This window comes from Piliocolobus tephrosceles, chromosome 4 (genome assembly GCF_002776525.5).
Source record: "Piliocolobus tephrosceles isolate RC106 chromosome 4, ASM277652v3, whole genome shotgun sequence".
NCBI classification, from domain to species: Eukaryota; Metazoa; Chordata; class Mammalia; order Primates; family Cercopithecidae; genus Piliocolobus; species Piliocolobus tephrosceles.
The window spans coordinates 4,865,887-4,883,252 of record NC_045437.1 but is presented as its reverse complement, the minus strand read 5'-3'; positions in this window follow the sequence as shown (position 1 = coordinate 4,883,252).

The window sequence follows — 17,366 nt, the reverse complement described above, 5'->3', positions numbered from 1 at the left end:
CCCACTTCCAAATGCCTTTCTGCAGGTCCTATAATCCTGGTGGAGCCTGGCCTCATGGAGCTCCTCCCAGTGAGTGGCGGGAGTGGCTGCTGTTCTGACCACCACGGCAGTGATGATGAGGTCTGCAAACATGGGTGGCTTTGTGTGGTGAGGCTGTTCCTGGATGGTGAGCGCAGTTGTTGTCACTTTGGGGTAGAAAAGGCCAGCCACCTCATGCTGTCCACTTGTTGTTATGGCAATAGATGAACCTAATTTGGAATTTGATGGATGAAACAGGACCCACAGATGGATTCCAAACCAGAAGAATGTCAAAGGCTGCCAGAAGGGAGTTGGGAATTAGGTAATAGGGAGGGAAGGAGGCTGGTCCATGACTGGGTTCTCTGTCCATCTGTGGTCACCAACAGTCATGGGTTGGCTGAGTTTTACACAAAGCAAGGCCAAAGCTGTCAAAATAATGAGCCTCCTTGAACACAGACCATGCAATCGTGGGATGTTAGAGCAGCAAAGGACTTTCAAGCTAGCTCAAGTGTTACAGTAGGTAGTCGGGTGGACGTGAGCAGGGCAGGAGAGGCCCCTCCCTTCCCCCGGAAATGTCAGGCCACCATCAGGTGATGGTCAGGCAGTTGTTACACTGTCTGCCTAAAATAATAATTGGTCACAGCCAGCACCAGGGAAAGGCAGTCTCCCAATAGACAGAAAACACCTGAAGCTGGTGATTGGCAGCTTCCCGATAAGATCTCAGGAGTTGAGCGAGTGGGCTCAAGCATGCTCATTAAGAGGCAAAATAGTGGCATTTAACTGGTCTATGACCTTCTAGGAACATTCAACTGGAAGGGGAGAACACCTCAAAGTGAGCATGTGCACAACTCCAGTAAGCACACTGCACATGTGGTCCTCCCACGCGCTGGCAGGCCACTGTGCATGTGGACAGCCTCCCCCAAGGAAAGAATCATGGAGAAGGGACAAAAGACCCCGGAAGCATGCCAACATATAAAACCCCGAGTCAAATGTCAAACAGTCTCCTCGATCTCTCATGTTGCCTGCTTGGCTCTCTTCCATGTGTACTTTACTTCCTTTATTCCTGCTCTAAAGCTTTTTAATCCATTTTCACTCCTGCTCTAAAACTTGCCTCGGTCTCTGTCTCTCCTTCTGCCTTCTGCCTCCTTCATCCAATTCTTTTTTCTGAGGAGACAAGAACTGAGGTTTCTGCAGACGCACGAGGATTTACCACTGCTGACACACATCCAAGAGGCTGAGCCAGTTGTGCAAGGTCAGAAAGTGAGGACTGATCTCCAAGTGCCTGTCTCTCCCAATGGCTTTTTCAGTATTTACACAATATACATAATGCCACAGTGCAGACAAGTAAAGGTGAGGCAAGGAGGTGATGCTGGTTGACATTCTCAATACTTCACTGCTCTTACCCTTGTAACTTTGTCAGGAACATCATATGGTTTTGTAGTTGTTGGAAATATTACCATCCAGTGTCACTTAGAAGAAAAAAAGCAACTCCCTTTTGACACCTGAGAATAGTGAGCAGGAGTCAGCAACAATCATGTTTGTGACAAACAGGCACATGATGGTCTGCTCAGTGCTCCCCGGCCCTCCTTCTCTCTTCCTTCCATTTGGCCAGACCTGTCCTCTCTTATGAGCTTGCATCCGTGGCCCTCTTAATTAATCCAGGATTGGAAACCTCATCCAAGCCAGAAAATTCAGTTTCTTCCCCATTTTTTGAACAGGAATTCCCTGGTGGTAGAAACTGAGCAAAGTAGCCAGTGGTGTCATGCTATGTCCTGCCACTGAGGGACATGGCTCGGGGCTGCAGCAGCCCACCGGGAGAAGCAAAAGTGAGGCTCTGAAACTGAGACTTCCTGGCAGCATCTGCATCCTGTTGTCAGTGGTCCCTGGGGCCAGATGCATCCCTCCCCTGCCAGGGGTTTGTGTTCAACTCTCCCTTGGCTTCTTTTGACCAATTAATGGATGTTTTGCTCATGCTCATTCAGGTCAGATTTTCTGTCTCTTGCTACCACGGAGTTCTATTTGACCAGTAGACTTCCATTCAGAACTCCAGGTATGTAGTAAAGAACACACTCTTTATAGCATTAAAGCAAACCAGATGGATGTCAGTTGCCTTGTTTTAGGCATACAAAAGACAGAACCCAGAGAGAGGGTGAGGAAAATAGATGAGTTTTGTCAAAGAGAAACCATAGATGGCAGTTGGGTAAAAGAGATCCCCAGTACAGAACCGACCTCAATTCTGAATACAAGAAAAAGTGGAATTTATAGCCAAGGGGCAGGGTGGGCGTCAGTGGATGGAAAATTACTGAAGGGAAACATTGAACGCCAGGGGAGAGTCTAGCTAATCCAACCGGGCAGGATGCTTGCTGAAGGCAGGCAGGGTGAGCTGACATCTCCCAGGGGATCGTGGGGAATGAGAAACCTGATTAGATATCTAGCATGACCAGATATGGAGAATGGTGGATTTGGGCTAAACTGACTTAAAAAAATTCTTGCTAAAATTGGACCACACAGAGATAAACCCAGAAGTCCCAAAGTCAAGGTCTAGTTTAAAAAGATCTCAAAAGGGCCTGAGTAGAATTTGGTCAAGGAGAGAATCTTTGTCAGTTTGAAACGTCTTAATGTGTCAGAAAGTAAGAAAATGCTTAAAATAAAAAACAACAGGAGCATGTCACACAAGGACACGGAGCCACCAGAAGGAGCTCCCACTAGCCAAGTCCAGGACAAGTGGCATTCCAAAAAAATAAGGATAACAGTGGATTATTGCAAATGAGTCAGTGAGTCAATGCCAATAATAAATAGGTCCATAAAACAGACAGGGGAGAAGGGGCAGCTCTTGCTTGCAGTCAAGTGCCAGGTCAGGCTGGTCCATGAGGAGGGTGCGCTGAGCTTCACAAAGTCTCATTCTGCAGCCTTCACGGTAAAGAATGGTTCAGATGAGAACCATCATGAATGTGCAGTATCCATGAATGCTTCAGCATTCGGGAATGCTTGGTCTATTCAGGATGCAGGTGAATTTTGATGAAGAACAGGAGAGTGTCATGCCTTAAAGTGCTGTGTGTGTGTGTGTGTGTGTGTGTGTATGTGTGTGGTTTTTGTAATATAATATATATACACATACATACCATACATATATTACAAAAGCTATGCACACACACACACACACATAATCAAAGACAGAGAATAAATGAAAAAGCAGGTGGGCAAACAGGTAACGATAGTTGGTTCTGAATAAAGGGAATACAGTTGTTCTTGTTCTGTTTTTCTAACTTTTTCTTAAATGTTGATTAAAATTATTTCCAAAATAAAATGTTAACAATAATAAAAAGTGTAATGCAAGATATCCTCAAAGGATGAAATATAGGACTAGTAAGTCCCAAGTCCTGGCTGATGATTTAGGTCACTCAGATGCAGCTCTGGGGCCTGGGTGCTCTCAGTTTCTGGGATTTTGCCATTTGTATTAATGGAGCAGCAGGCTGGACCTGAGGCTGCACATTTTTCTGCCTTCCTCGTATTTGGTTACTTTCCCTATTCCAGGGTGTTCATTTCAATTAACCTCTAGGTAGCACAGGGTGACAAACACCCGCTGTGTGCCAACAATAAGCCTCAGCTCTCATGCCACCTCCAAAAACTGTAAAGAAACAAAAACACCAGGGATTTCATTTGATCTGGAAAAGGGTTCGTTAAGTATTCCAGGATGTTGGAAACAAAAGATATTTTAAATACCATGGGGGCTGTAAAGAGTGATTTAGAAGATGTAATACTGCTCAATATCAGCTGACATCAATTGGAAGGAAACCACAGCTAAGAACTAAAGCTGTAGTTCTTTAGTGGTAAGAAGAAGTTCTTAAAAATCCAATGTCTTAGACCCAAAGACTTCCATCCTCATTTTTAAGCGAACAATAATATGATCAACATATATTTGAAAATCCTTGAGCTCCTTGTGACTCTCTGGCCATTCCTTTTCCATCCATTATTTCACTTTGTCATTGCAGCATCTAGAGTTTACAGGGTCCGTGGAATTACCACAGAGCAGGCCTAAGGGATAATATCAGTGGTTCCCGAAGTGGGTTCCCTGGACTGGCAGTATCAGCATTACCCAGGGAAGCTGTTAGACATGCACATTATTGGACCCCACCTAGACCTGTCCAGTTGGAACCCTAAGTTTGTTTGAACGAGCCAGGCCAAGGGGCAGGGCCTCCTAGCAAGGGTTGGGGGAATGCAGGCTGGACCAGCCTTCCTGGGGCTTTTCCCTGCCCCTGTGAGGGGAGGGTTAGTACCCCATGACCTGAGCTTTACCCTGATCATCCCCAAATCCATGCATGTGCTCCCTTCAGCCCCTGCTAAAATCTGGCCACCCCATCCTTCTCCCAGAAGAGACCCCTCCTTCCTCTTTGAAGGTCGTTTTGCTGGCACATTTTTGGGTCAGCCTCTTCCCTCCACCATAAGTGCAGGCTGTGGAAGCCCTGGGGACCATGGTCCTGCTTTTTCTCCACTAGTGAGCATATTGCCTGTGATGCTTGGAACGGATGACCGGCCGACGAAGTAAGGTCATCTCCAAAAAAGTAAAACAACAAAACGAAGTTTTGCTATGAGGAAAACACAACTTATCTAAATTGAGAAAGGACTCCTTCCCTGATTCTGTCCCAACATGTTACATAAGATTCCATGATTATGCAGAAAAAGACTGGGTTCTTTCTGACTGCGTGGGTGGGGCATAGACAAGCTGTGAGTGGCTGCCCCCAGAAGGGCACAGAAACACATCCTGAGCTTCCGTGGCTTTTTAGTGAAAGACGCAGGGTGGAACAGTGCTCCTCTAGTAAGTTCTTCCAGCCTGAGTAGGTGGACAGCATCTGCTATGATTTGAATTCCCACCAAAACTCATGTTGAAATGTCATTGCCATTATAAGAGTGTTGAGAGGTAGGACCCGTAAGAGGTGATCAATAATAATGCCATTATCGTGGGAGTGAGCTCCTGATGGAAGGGTAAGTTCTGCCCCATTTCTCTCTCTCTCTCCAGCTTGCTTGTGCCTTCTGCCATCTGCCATGGGATGATCCCTGCCAGGGGCTGGTGCCGTGCTCTTGGACTTTCCAGCCTCTAGGACTAAAAACCAAACAATCTTTTTTCCTTTCATAAAGTACCCAGTCTGTGGTATTCTGTTATACCGGCAAGAAATGGACTAACACAGTATCCCTTTGGTCCAGGCTGGTTGATGTTAACTACATATTTCATTTTTCTCTGGACTGAGACTACTTGTAGCTCAAGCAGGAAATGTGATGACCTGGAATTAACAATTAGCAAAGAGGGAGATTTATCAGGCCCAAACTACTCAGGGTTCTTTGTGGGTCCCCCTACCCCTGCCAACATCCCCCTCTTCCCTGGATGGTGGGCTCTCCATGCACAGCAATCCTGTCATCCTTTTTACCTCAATGTCTCCACCTCATGACCTGGTGCATAGTAGGTGTTCAATACACATAAAGTGAATAAATCAATCTATGTAATCATAATAACATGTCATTATCACATTTCCATAGGAAAAGCAACATTGATATGTTAAATGAGCTAAAACCCAAGCCATAAACAGAAAATATCTCTGCAAGCTTTTCTCAGGACTCCTGGTCTTTCTTTAGCTGCTCAGCTTCCTCCCCAAAGTTGAAGCCAAGAAGGGGTGAGATAATGACAGTGAATCATGATAAAGTGGGACAGGCGATGCAGTCTTCACAGACTCGTGGGCCAGTGGCTCAGGAAGCTGCCACGGTCCTCATCAAAACACATTCTTTATCTAACTTGGATGCAGAAATCATAAAACGGCCTTGGAAGGTCTAAGTGGCAGGGACCAAAATCAAAGTCGGTAATTAGAAAGCTGTGAATTTATAGATCTCCACTCAAATTGGCAGGAAGTGCAATAGCAGCCACTCCTTAAACACATTTTATGTGTCCCTGAGTTGTTTATTATCCTCCATCCTAAATTTATGTTGTGCCTTTTTCTATGGCCTCTAAGCCAGGATGACAGAAGAACAAAGAGTATTCTGCAGCAGGAGAATGGCCCAGGCCAAAGGCAATTCCAGAGAAGAGAGCAAGTTGGATGTGGGGTTAGCATCCTGTTCCTGTGGAAAACCTATTGCCAAGAAGGAAAATAAACAGTTGGAGTTTTCCTTAGCAAGAAAAGTTGTCTGAAAGTGCTCTAAAGAAGCTCTGAAGAGGCTGGAGAGAATGTCCATGTTTTTCTACAGCAAGTCTCCAGCTCAGCTGCACTTCTCACGACTAAACATTGACGATAGAAAAAAATAGCATATGCTCATGAAAAAAGAAACAGTGGGAGATGGGTCATGGGCCTGGGGGAGAGAACTCTTGAACCTAACCTAGTTCTGGGGTAGAAGCCAATTGTGTGTGTGCATGTGTACATGCACATGTGTTAGAATATGTGTGCATGTATGTGTGTTTGTCCATGCACATGTGTATGAGAGCGCATGTGCACCATCCTTGCAACCTTCAAGACCTAACAGAGCCTTAGTGGTCACTTAAGAGTGAAAGGGGGGATGGGCGCGGTGGCTCATGCCTATAATCCCAGCACTTTGGGAGGCTGAGGCGGGCAGATCACGAGGTCAGGACTTTGAGATCAGCCTGGCCAAAATAGTGAAACCCCATCTCTACTAAAAGTACAAAAACTAGCCGGGCATGGTGGTGGGTGCCTGTAGTCTCAGCTACTCAGGAGGCTGAGGTGGGAGAATCACTTGAACCTGGGAGTCGGAGGTTGCAGTGAGCCAAGATCACGCCACTGCACTCCAGCCTGGGTGACAGAGTGAGACTCCGTCTCAAAAAAAAAAAAAAAAAAAAAAGTGAAATGGGGAGAGAGAGAGAGAGTGGGAGAAGGAGGACAGACAGGAAAGATTCCCATCTGGCTGATCCACATCCGGGTGTCTGGAGTGGTGGTGATGCTGGAGGTAACTGGACAGCAGGTGAGACAACCGGGTGGGCAGGGCTCCCTAGCAGGACCACCTACCGGCCTGCACGCTGGGAGGGATGCACATGGGGGTGGAGCCGTGGGAAGTTTGCACCCTTTGCAAGCGGGAGGAGCCTGGCCTCTTTCTTCTGTTCCGCAGTGTGGTAAATGGGGATGCAATCTGTTAGATGGGGGCCTGTTAACAGTACCCTCTCTCGCTTTGCTAAGCTTTTTTCCTTTTCATCCAATAAATTCCATTTTTCTCACCCTTCAAAGTGTCTGTGAGCCTAATACTTCATGGCCGTGTGACAAATACCCCGTTTTCAGCTGAACTAAGGAGAAACTCCTACAACACAAAGAGGCATGGAGCCCAGGCCGGCTGCTCCCTAGGGCACGTGTGTGGGCTACCAGCTGTGCCTCCAGGCTTACTAATGCTCGTGTCTTCTGCACTTGGTTCAGTTTGCTGCACTTGGTTCAGCTGACACCTTAGTTTGACAGGTATCATGAGGGAGGTAAGGAAACACTTATTTACACTTACAGGGAAGGACATTGGAGGCAGCTGTGATGCCAGTGAGACCCAGCGTTCTCAGGCCAGTCCTGTGGCCAGCCAGGAGTCCACTGTAGAGCAGACTTATCATCCGTGAGTCAGTTTCTCTGATGGCCCATGTGGATATTAAGAAGTTATTATAGGCCGGGCACAGTGGCTCACACCTGTAATCCCAGCACTTTGGGAGGCCAAGGTGGGCAGCTCATCTGAGGTCAGGAGTTCAAGACCAGCCTGGCCAACATGGTGAAACCCCGTCTCTACTAAAAATACAAAAATTAGCCGGGTGTGGTGGTGGACTCCTGTAATCCCAGCTACTAGGGAGGCTGAGGCAGGAGAATCTCTTGAACCCAGGAGGTGGAGGTTACAGTAAGCCAAGATCGTGCCACTGCACTCCAGTCTGGGTGACGGCAATATTTCATCTCAAAAAAAGCTATTATATGCAATATTATGTACACATTTGATATTAAACATTGTTTCTTCATTCACAAAACCCTCTTGCCAAGTGGAGGTTCTGAGCACACCTGGAATTAGCTATTTCCTTTCATGTCGTTTCTGATCTAAATATAAAGTCAACCAGTATGCTTATTTCTAGGTTCAATCACTGATTAAAAAATAAAATCACAAATTGTTATATCATTTAGAGCAGGGTCATGAACTAAAATAAGACTGTGAAAGTACTATGTGCCACTGAATTGTATGCTGGAAAATGACTAAAATGAGAAAATTTTTGCTATGTCAATTTTACCACTAAAAAAGTTAAGTAAAAAACTTAAAATAATAAAAGAAAAAGGCAGCGGTAGTCCTCAGCGTAACTTTCCCCTTCTAGGCTTTCTCATTGGTTACAAGACAAAGTCCCCGCTCTTTGGGGCAGTGGTGGGGATATTTAGAACCTTCTCCACAGACTCCAGCCTACTTCTCCAAGGCCTCTCGCCAGCAGGAAATTTCCCTTCACACTAACTCTGGTCCACAGGACATTCTCATGTATTTGCAGACCAATTTCCACCTTTGTATCTTTTTACAGAGCACTGTCTCTGCATGGAATAGCCGCTTATTTATCCCAGGACCCCAGGCCCACAGGCCCCACAGTCCCTTGACCTATCCAATGCTTCTCAAACTCAGCCATTCGTCTTCCATGGCAGTGCTGGGCCCCTCTCCTGGAACCCTACTTTGACGGTCTGGGGTAACCCTCCCCTACCATCCCTCCACCGGCCTCTCCCTGCTGCCTTTCCGTAGCGCCTCTGAGGTTTCATGAATGCCCTTCTTTGAATTCATGCAGAGAACCCTTATCTAGTGGCTTTTAAAATATGTGTTTCTTTTGTAGCCAAATTGTGTCCCTTGAGATCACCGACCCAGCCCCAGCAGGTGGCAGGGCTGTCCCCTCACAGGCCTGCTTGCAGTTTCTGGGCTGCTCACCATAGAAAAGAAAGAGTCCACCGCAGCCAGTTCAGGGGTGTCTCCAGCTCTAGGGGAGTCGGAGCCCTGAGCGGGCGCTGCAGGCCACCCCTGCCCCCAGCAGCCACCACTGTTCTGTGCTGTGGGCTGGGAGCTCTCTCAGGGCCGGGGTGGTTTCTCATTTCTCTCTGGTCCCCTGTGCCTAGATCATGCGGCCTGAAAAGGGGTGGGTGCTTGCTAAATGTTTTTGACAGAATTATTTTCAAGTTTCTTCTTCCAAAACCACTAACAATTGTTCTCCCCAAGTCACCTTCCAGATTTAGGGGCTCCTCAGAGCCTCTTCAGCACTGGACTTCAAGGCCCTGCAACGACCGGAAGAGAGCCCCGGTTCTCGTTGCTGCCATTGTTTTCTTTGTTCTTTTCTCGCCGTATAGAGCATAGCAAGATGCTGAACTGGAGGAACTCATGACGCAGTTAGACCCAACAGATTCCGACCTGGGCAGCCCAAAACCCAGGACGGCCAGTGATCCATTGTCCTGGCTCAAAAAGTAGGGGCCTTGCTTCTCAAGGGGATCTGGGGCTCAACAGGGTTGAAATTTACCGGAGCCCTGAGCTCCTGCCTAACAGTGAAGGCTGAGCAATACTCCCACCCTTTGTGTCCCGGAGATGGGCTCTTTGTGAAGACCACTCTTCCCATGTGAGGCCATGAGACTCACAGAGGCCCCCATTTTGTCCAGCACAGGCCAGACACAGACCTGCAAACCCCCATTCTCCACCTCAAAATGGTAACGCTGCATGTCTTGTCCTCATGAATCCACCGGAACAAAATGCCTGTGAACCAAGCTTGGCTTCAGGATCCCCTTCCTTTAGGCCTCTGAGGTTCGGCCGCACCCTCAGCTGGAGTCTACAGACCTCCCTTCCAGGAATAGCCTGGCCTCAGGGAGAAATCTTCTCTCCTCTGCGGTCCCATCAGCTCCCATGTCATTCCCTTTTACCTTACCCAGTTCTTTCTAGCCTTTTCCTAACCCTTGAGAAGCTTGCAGACCTTTAGTCAGAGCCTTCTGCTGCAACAGCGTTCATCCCACAGTGCAATTGCCCTGTCCTCTTGCAATAATCCTTTCGAATAAACTCTCTCCTTAGATGAAGAAGGCTGCCTTTCTTTTTAATTGAGGTGAGGCTGCAGCAGCCTCAGTGGCCTTGGAGGAACTCAGGAAACACTCATGTCCCAGCTTCAGGAAGCCTGTGACCTCTCCACATTTGGTCCACGGAGATGCCCAGGTGTGTCCCTGCAGTTGGGACCATCGGACCTGCTGACCCTCAAGGAAGCTCAGCTGCAATGGCCACAGGAAAGAGGCTCTGCCCCTGGATTGGGGAAGTGGCTGATGGGTGAGTTCCAGAAGAGACATCCCAGGACAAGCCCTGCTTCACGGTAGTAGGGTTGGAGATCCTAACTCACTGGAAAGTGGGGAAAAGTAGAGCATGGATGTGCACCCAGGCAGCCTGGCAGCTCCAGGGTGCCCGTGTCTCAGGTTGGGCAGCCATTGAGGGTATCATGGACCCCCTGCCTCGAATCCAGACCCTGGGTCCAAAACCAACAGTTTTCAGACAAGAGGAATCAAGAGATGGTCCCCTGCGCGAGGCTCCTCAAGAAAGATCTAAAGCCAGCAGGTTTCCATAGACAAAAGAAGAATTGCACACGTAGGTCAATTTGAGCTGAAAGGGACCCCAAAGAGCAATTGCCCCAAACTGCTTCTTTTCCTCTGGTCAAACAGAAACCTCCCTCCTAGTGTCAAACAGAGGCGGGAAGCAGAACTGTGATGAAAATCCTGGTCTCAGTTCTCAAATAGGGTTCTCCCATCACTCACCCCTGCCACCTTAGCAAATTGGAAACCCCCAGGACAAAATGTAATGAGAGTATGGGAGAGAACTGACCTCAAATGTGACTATCCGGGAGGCATGACTCAATAACGTCTTCCTCAAGCATAATGGGTCAGGTTTTGTTTGCAGTGGGGAAAACAACAACAACAACAACAACAACAAAAACACCTGATTCTAACTTCAGCCAAAAATGGGAACAATTTTAATGAGTCAAAAGAATGGCATTGAATTAGTTTTCTCCAAGAACAAAACACCTATTAAATGCAGGAACTCATTTTGCATATGAAACATGTGAACCCTGAAAATCTGAGACCCATCTCAGTTAACTTAAAAAGTTTGTTTTGCCAAGGTCACAGTTAATTTAAAAAGTTTATTTTATGTGACACAGCCTTAGGGGGTCCTGACAACATGTGCCCAAGGTAGTAGGGGTACAGCTTGGGTTTATACATTTTAGGGGGACATGAGATGTCCATCAATAAGTATAAGTTGTACCTCGGAAAGGTGGGACAACTCGAGGCAAAGGTGGGACAACTCGATGCAGGGAGGGGGCTTTTGGGTCTCCGTAGATAAGAGAAAAATGGCTGCATTGTTTTGAGCTTGGATGAACCTCTCCAAATGAGGCAGTCAGATCTGCATTTATCTCAATAAACAGGTGGGTAACTTTGTAGAGAACGGGAGGCGGGTTTGCCCTAAGCAGTTCCCAGCTTGACTTTTCCATGTAGCTTGGTGATTTGGGGGCCCCTAGATGTATTTTCTTTTCACAAACATTTCAATGAGCTAGGGAACTTTAATTTGTTATTGTACAGTATGCCTCAGGACGAACAATTGGAAGAAACAAGGCAAGAAACAACTCCTGAGGCCATGTCTAAATTCAGGTAACAGGAACTTCAATCCCTGTAGGCAGGTTTTTGTTGTTTTGGAGACAGGGTCTTGCTCTGTCACCGAGGCTGGAGTACATTAGTGTGATCACAGCTCATGGCAGCATCGACATCCTGGGCTCAAGAGATTCTCCTGCCTCAGCCTCCTGAGTAGCTGGGAAAACAGAGGTGCACCACCACGCCCAGCTAACTGTTTTGATTTTGTCTAGAGACAGAGTTCTACTATACTGCCCAGGCTGGTCTCAAATTCCTGGATTCAAGCAATTCTCCAGGGCCTCCCAAAGTGCTGAGATTACAGGTGTGAGCCATCATACCTGTCCCTTTTACTCAGTTTTATTTGTAAAGTTTTTGGAAAAAACCACTTGGCTTTCATGTATAGATTGAATGTAAAACCATACATCATTTTTAGATAAAATCTAACTAGTCTCAGTATTATGCTTATCAAAAGTGGTGCTATAAGGGAGTGATAGTTTATATCTTCTTTTTAATTTAAAGGAGATTTTAAGATTTTCTTTTTTTACTGGTATAAACAGTCATCATGTGAGACTATTATATAAGAACGATGATTTTAAAACAGACCCAGCCCTGGAAACAACAAAAAGAAGGCAATTGTCTTTGTATTCAGTTGGGCTGTGCTTATCATTTCTTATAAGTGAAGTGAGCCACAGAGGGGCACCCAGCCTCAGCGACTTTGTACTTGTTGAGCTCTTCTGATGGAGCTTGTGTTTTGAGTTTGAATTCTTATACAGTAAAGGAATGCCCTCCTGGCAGTGGTCCCCAGGGTTGAATCTGACCGTGATGGGTGGTGACAGCAGGAGAACTGAGCAGGCATAAAGACACCGCATCCTGCCAACATTCTACAAAACCCTGCCTCCACGTCTCAGCCCTGGGATGCCAATGCCGTCTCTGTGCTGCTTTCCAGGTGAATGTCCCCCATATGGACGCTTATCCTAATCACTCTGGGCAGACGAGGAAAAATGAAGATTTATGGGATTACACCTTCTGTGCCCAGACGGCTCTATTTACCAGACTTGTCTGGTGTCCCTGGTGATGGCTTTTGTCTTCTGCATAGGCTGAAAGAGCTTTTACAATGAGAGAAACAAGAGGTCAACAGGGGTAAGGATGGCCCGGGCTACTGGTTGTCACAAGTTCTCAGGCTTTGCGCCTCCGGTGTTCAGAGTTCACTGAACTCTTTCACTTCTTTCTGAAGGTAAATTGCTCAAGTCTTTGGACTTGACACACAAGGTGGCGAATTATATTTTTTATTCTACAAATGAAAAGAATGTTATAATTTTAAATTGTTTCTAAGAGGGCTATAGAAACAAACACACAAACACAAGTATAGACATAATCACACTTTCTACTTCATTGTTGAAAAATTGGATTTTTATTTAAAAATGCACATCTCATCCTTCAGCTCCCATTTAGAGTGAGAACATGTGGTGTTTGGTTTTCTGTTCCTGTGTTAGTTTGCTGAGGATAGTAACTTCCAGCTCCATCCAGAACAATGAGACACATGGACATGGGGCGGGTGGGGGGAGCAACAGGCACTGGGGCCTGTCGGGGGGTGTACAGAGGGAGGGGCAGCATCAGGAAAAATAGCTAATGCATGCTGGGCTTAATACCTAGGTGATGGCTTGATAGGTGCACAAACCATCATGGCACACGTTTACCTGTGTAAGAAACCTGTACGTTCTGCACATGTACCTGGAACTTAAAATAAAAAACTAAAAATGCACATCTAATCCACAGACTTTACAAATAATTTACAACACCTCAGTAGAGACTGGCATATTTTTCAGAATTACTAACACTGAACTTAAGTTATCTTTCCAGGAGGGATTGTGTACTTTGGTGAAATGATTTCCAAAGAAAAGTAAAAACTAATTTTGACCTCAAATTTCTGCTAATTGTGTAATATAAACCTCTATGACCTTAATTTCCAAATATTCTGACCACATTAAACAAAATAAAATTGATTTGTTAGAAAATGAAGTTTTGTGAATACAATCATCCATCCAGTCAGCCAGCTACTCATTCATTTCTTCATTGTTTTGTTCATGTCTTTATTTTCTCACATTAGTGAGTTGGGTTTTCCTTCCACTGTGGGAAATAGTGCAAGGAATTACATATTATGAGGTGTATCTCACACAACTTGACTTCCTTCTCTCCATTCAGTTCATTCACTTTGAAGTGTTTAAGAGAACTGTAGAATAGAAAATGAGGAGGGACCTTTGGGAGAGTGCCTGAAGACACCATGTTCCTTTGGTGTCTAACACCAGCGCGTTAGGGCTGGTGAGCAAATAGGGGTATCCAAGAAGGTGGACTAACCTGTTCTCCTTAGCAGTGTAGCTCTTGGAGTCAGAACACAATCTGGAAGGAAGCTGTGATTCTGGCCAGAACTGCCGGCAGTTCGTCACTCCACCTGGAGTTTTAAGGACCATCCAAAAATCCCTGGGGCCTGCGGTGGTTCAGTAAACACAATTTGTGCCACAATCTAGGCCTGGATTTGCCATGGAGAAACCAATTTTTTATCGATGTTGAGGGCATATGAGAAAGTCATACATAACTAAGCACTGTTAGTTATGGTTGAAATCTGAATGGAGATTAATAATAGTATAACCCATGGACTGATTGACAAAACTGTCATCGACATTATTAACAAACTGTAGCAATAAGATGAAGCAATTTATTTTCCTAAGCAAAAAGAAAAAAAAGCAGTCTATGAGTTAAGCCCAATGTTAAACCCCTACTTTTATCCTCCATGGGGTAATATTAATGTTTACTATTGGGTTATAGTTCCTTTCAATGAATTGAAGGTCTAAAATTAAAGGGCTTACAGATTTCTAGACTTCACCGGGCAAGCATTTCTCTAGAGTAATCTAAGATGAAAAGTAATTTTTAAATAGCTGAGCACATGATTTTCTTAAGCAAGGAAATATCAGAAACATGTAGAATTACAAGGTTTCCCCATCCTATGATTGATGAGAGGCTTTTGGGGTGCTGGTGTGTCACACCATGGGGGGCAGCTGTGCCAGACTGTATTTATTTACTGAAAACTTAAAAGGAGTACAAGACCATTGGGATGGCCATGATTTTACAAAGGATTACATCAAATAGGAGTGGGGCTTTAGCACGCTGTCCAAAACCAATGTTTAGAATAGGATAAAGGAAGCCCCCAAATGCAACAAAACACAAATCCCTTGCCTTTTCCATTATGATGTTTATACCGGGTGGGACCACATTAAGATGTTGATCCCGGGTGGGATCACGTTTCCTTTCTTTTGAAAGGGGAGCCCTGGCATTGGAGAGGCCATCTCTGTCGAGGCCTTTCTTCCTATGAGATGTGGATTAGTCTCTAGGGGGAGACTGTGGCTCCTGCCCACGCCATGTCTTGTAGGGAAGGGGAAGGAAATCAATTCTGTGTCAGTTGTGGTTGACAGGTTCACCAGAGGCAGGATTACAGGGTAAGTGTATTGAATACATTCTAATGCACTGAAACTTTGAGTCATGTTTAGCCCATGAGCTAGTGAAGAGACTTGCCTCGCTGGGCATCCCTGGCCCTGCAGAAGCCTCAGCGGGAGTGACTCCCAGGTTAAGGAGCCCACCTGAGGCTGGCCGTGTTGCTTTGTCCCTCAAGGCAGAGAATGAAATGCACAGGTGCCCGGGACTGGGTGCTAGGCAGACACCGTTCAGGTCTCAGCTCCACCTGTTCGTACTTGGGCGATCTTGGGCAAGGACTCATATACTCTCTGCCTTGTTTTCTCTATCTGTCACAGACAGAGATGACAATGCCACCCCCAATTTTTACAGGACTGTACATGAACCTAGTGAGAAAGTTCGCAGAAAGCACATTGTCCAGAGCTGTGTCACTTTACAAGGTCGCGCAAAATAAGTTATTTCAACAAGTGGTGCTGGACCCATTGGACATCTGTATATGAAACAATGACCTTGAAATCTCATACCCAAAACATCTCAGAGAGGATCATAGACCTACATGTAAAACCTAAAACTATAAGATGTCCTAGAAGAAAACGTAGGAGAAAATATCTGTGACATTGGGTTATTTATAGATGTCTCAGATACAACAGCAAAAACACAATTCATAACAATTTTTTAAAAATGATAAACTGGACTTCCTCAAAATTACAAAGTTCTGCTCTTTGAAAGATGCTGTCAAAAAAATGAAAAGACAGGCTACAGATAGGGAAAAAATATTTGCAAAACCCATGTCTGATAAAGGACTTGTATGCCAAAGAATCAAAACTCAATTATAAGAAAATCATGTCATAAAAATGGGCAAGAGATTTGAAAAGACACCTTGCTAAGGAAGATATTCAGATGACAAAAGTGCACCTAGAAGAGAGTTTACCATAATTAGACACCAGAGAAAAGCCAGTTAACACCATGATGAGATGCCAATGCTTTCCTATGAAAATGGCTGACACAAAGCATCATCAGGCCAGGAGGCCCGCCAGCCACGGACACCTCAACTGAACACAGACGCTGGGAGGGGCATGGGAGCCACTAAGAGTGGCAGGTGGAGCTGGAGCTGTGGATGCTGTGGGCATCTTTGGAATACTACTACTACTACTACTCCTACTACTACTGCTAAGAGCGGCACTGTTGGAGGGGAGAGCACCCTATCAGAAAGTGAATTCAGCAGAACTAAGCGTATCTCTCAGCGGGGGCAGAGGGGTAGCTGTGAGTTGCAGTTGACCAGCCAACTCGAGTTTCCGCTGCCATCAGCAGTGTGAGGGGCACTGGAAGGAGTTTAGTTCAACTATAAGGAAATACAGAAAACTTGTCTGTTTTTTAAAATTGGAGTTGCATTGTGTGAATGTCGTACCCCTACCTACTCACCCCCGTGGTTTGTCAGCAGTCTTAGGAATATCTGAGTGTTGTTTCCACAAAACTAGATTACCAGTAAGCTGAGGAATCTCTCCTGTGCTGTTAAAGAGTTGCCCTTGAGACTGGCTCACAAGTGCTTGTGGGGTGTGTCCCTAAAGTAGAAACCAGTGGGAGTAAACTGTGGCAGGAACACTGTGAAGATGGCACTGGAAAGTGTAATTCTTTTTTTTTTTTTTTGAGACAAAGTCTTGCTTTTGTCACCCGGGCTGGAGTGCAATGGCTCAGTCTTGGTTCACTGCAACCTCTGCTTCCCAGGTTCAAGCAATTCTCCTGCCTCAGACTCCTGAGTAGCTGGAGTTACAGGTACCCACCACCACACCCGGCTAATTTTTGTATTTTTAGTACAGATGGGGTTTCACCATATTGGGCAGGCTGATTTCGAACTCCAGACCTCAGGTGATCTGCCTGCCTCAGCCTCCCAAAGTGCTGGGATTACAAGCATGAGCCACCATGCCTGACCTGGAAGTGTGATTCTGCCTTTTACAGAAGCTGATAGCATTTTAAATGACTTTACTGCAGTGGAGGTTTTAAGAAACATTTTTAAGCATCGGAATCCTTTTTCCCAGATCTGCATATATCCAGAGCCCCCAACAGGAAGAGCCAACAGACGGGTCTCGGCTGCAGCCAGCAATTCCGGATGACAGACAGTTGCCATCCCCAGTACCCCCTCAGCGGGCTCCTGGGCCCTCCCTACTCAAGGTCATTTGTTTTTGAAACCACTGGCCTCCTTCACTGGAAGATTCTGTATATCCGATACCAATTCTGTGAGTTTACCTGTTGAATGGAGTGGGAGTCTTACTG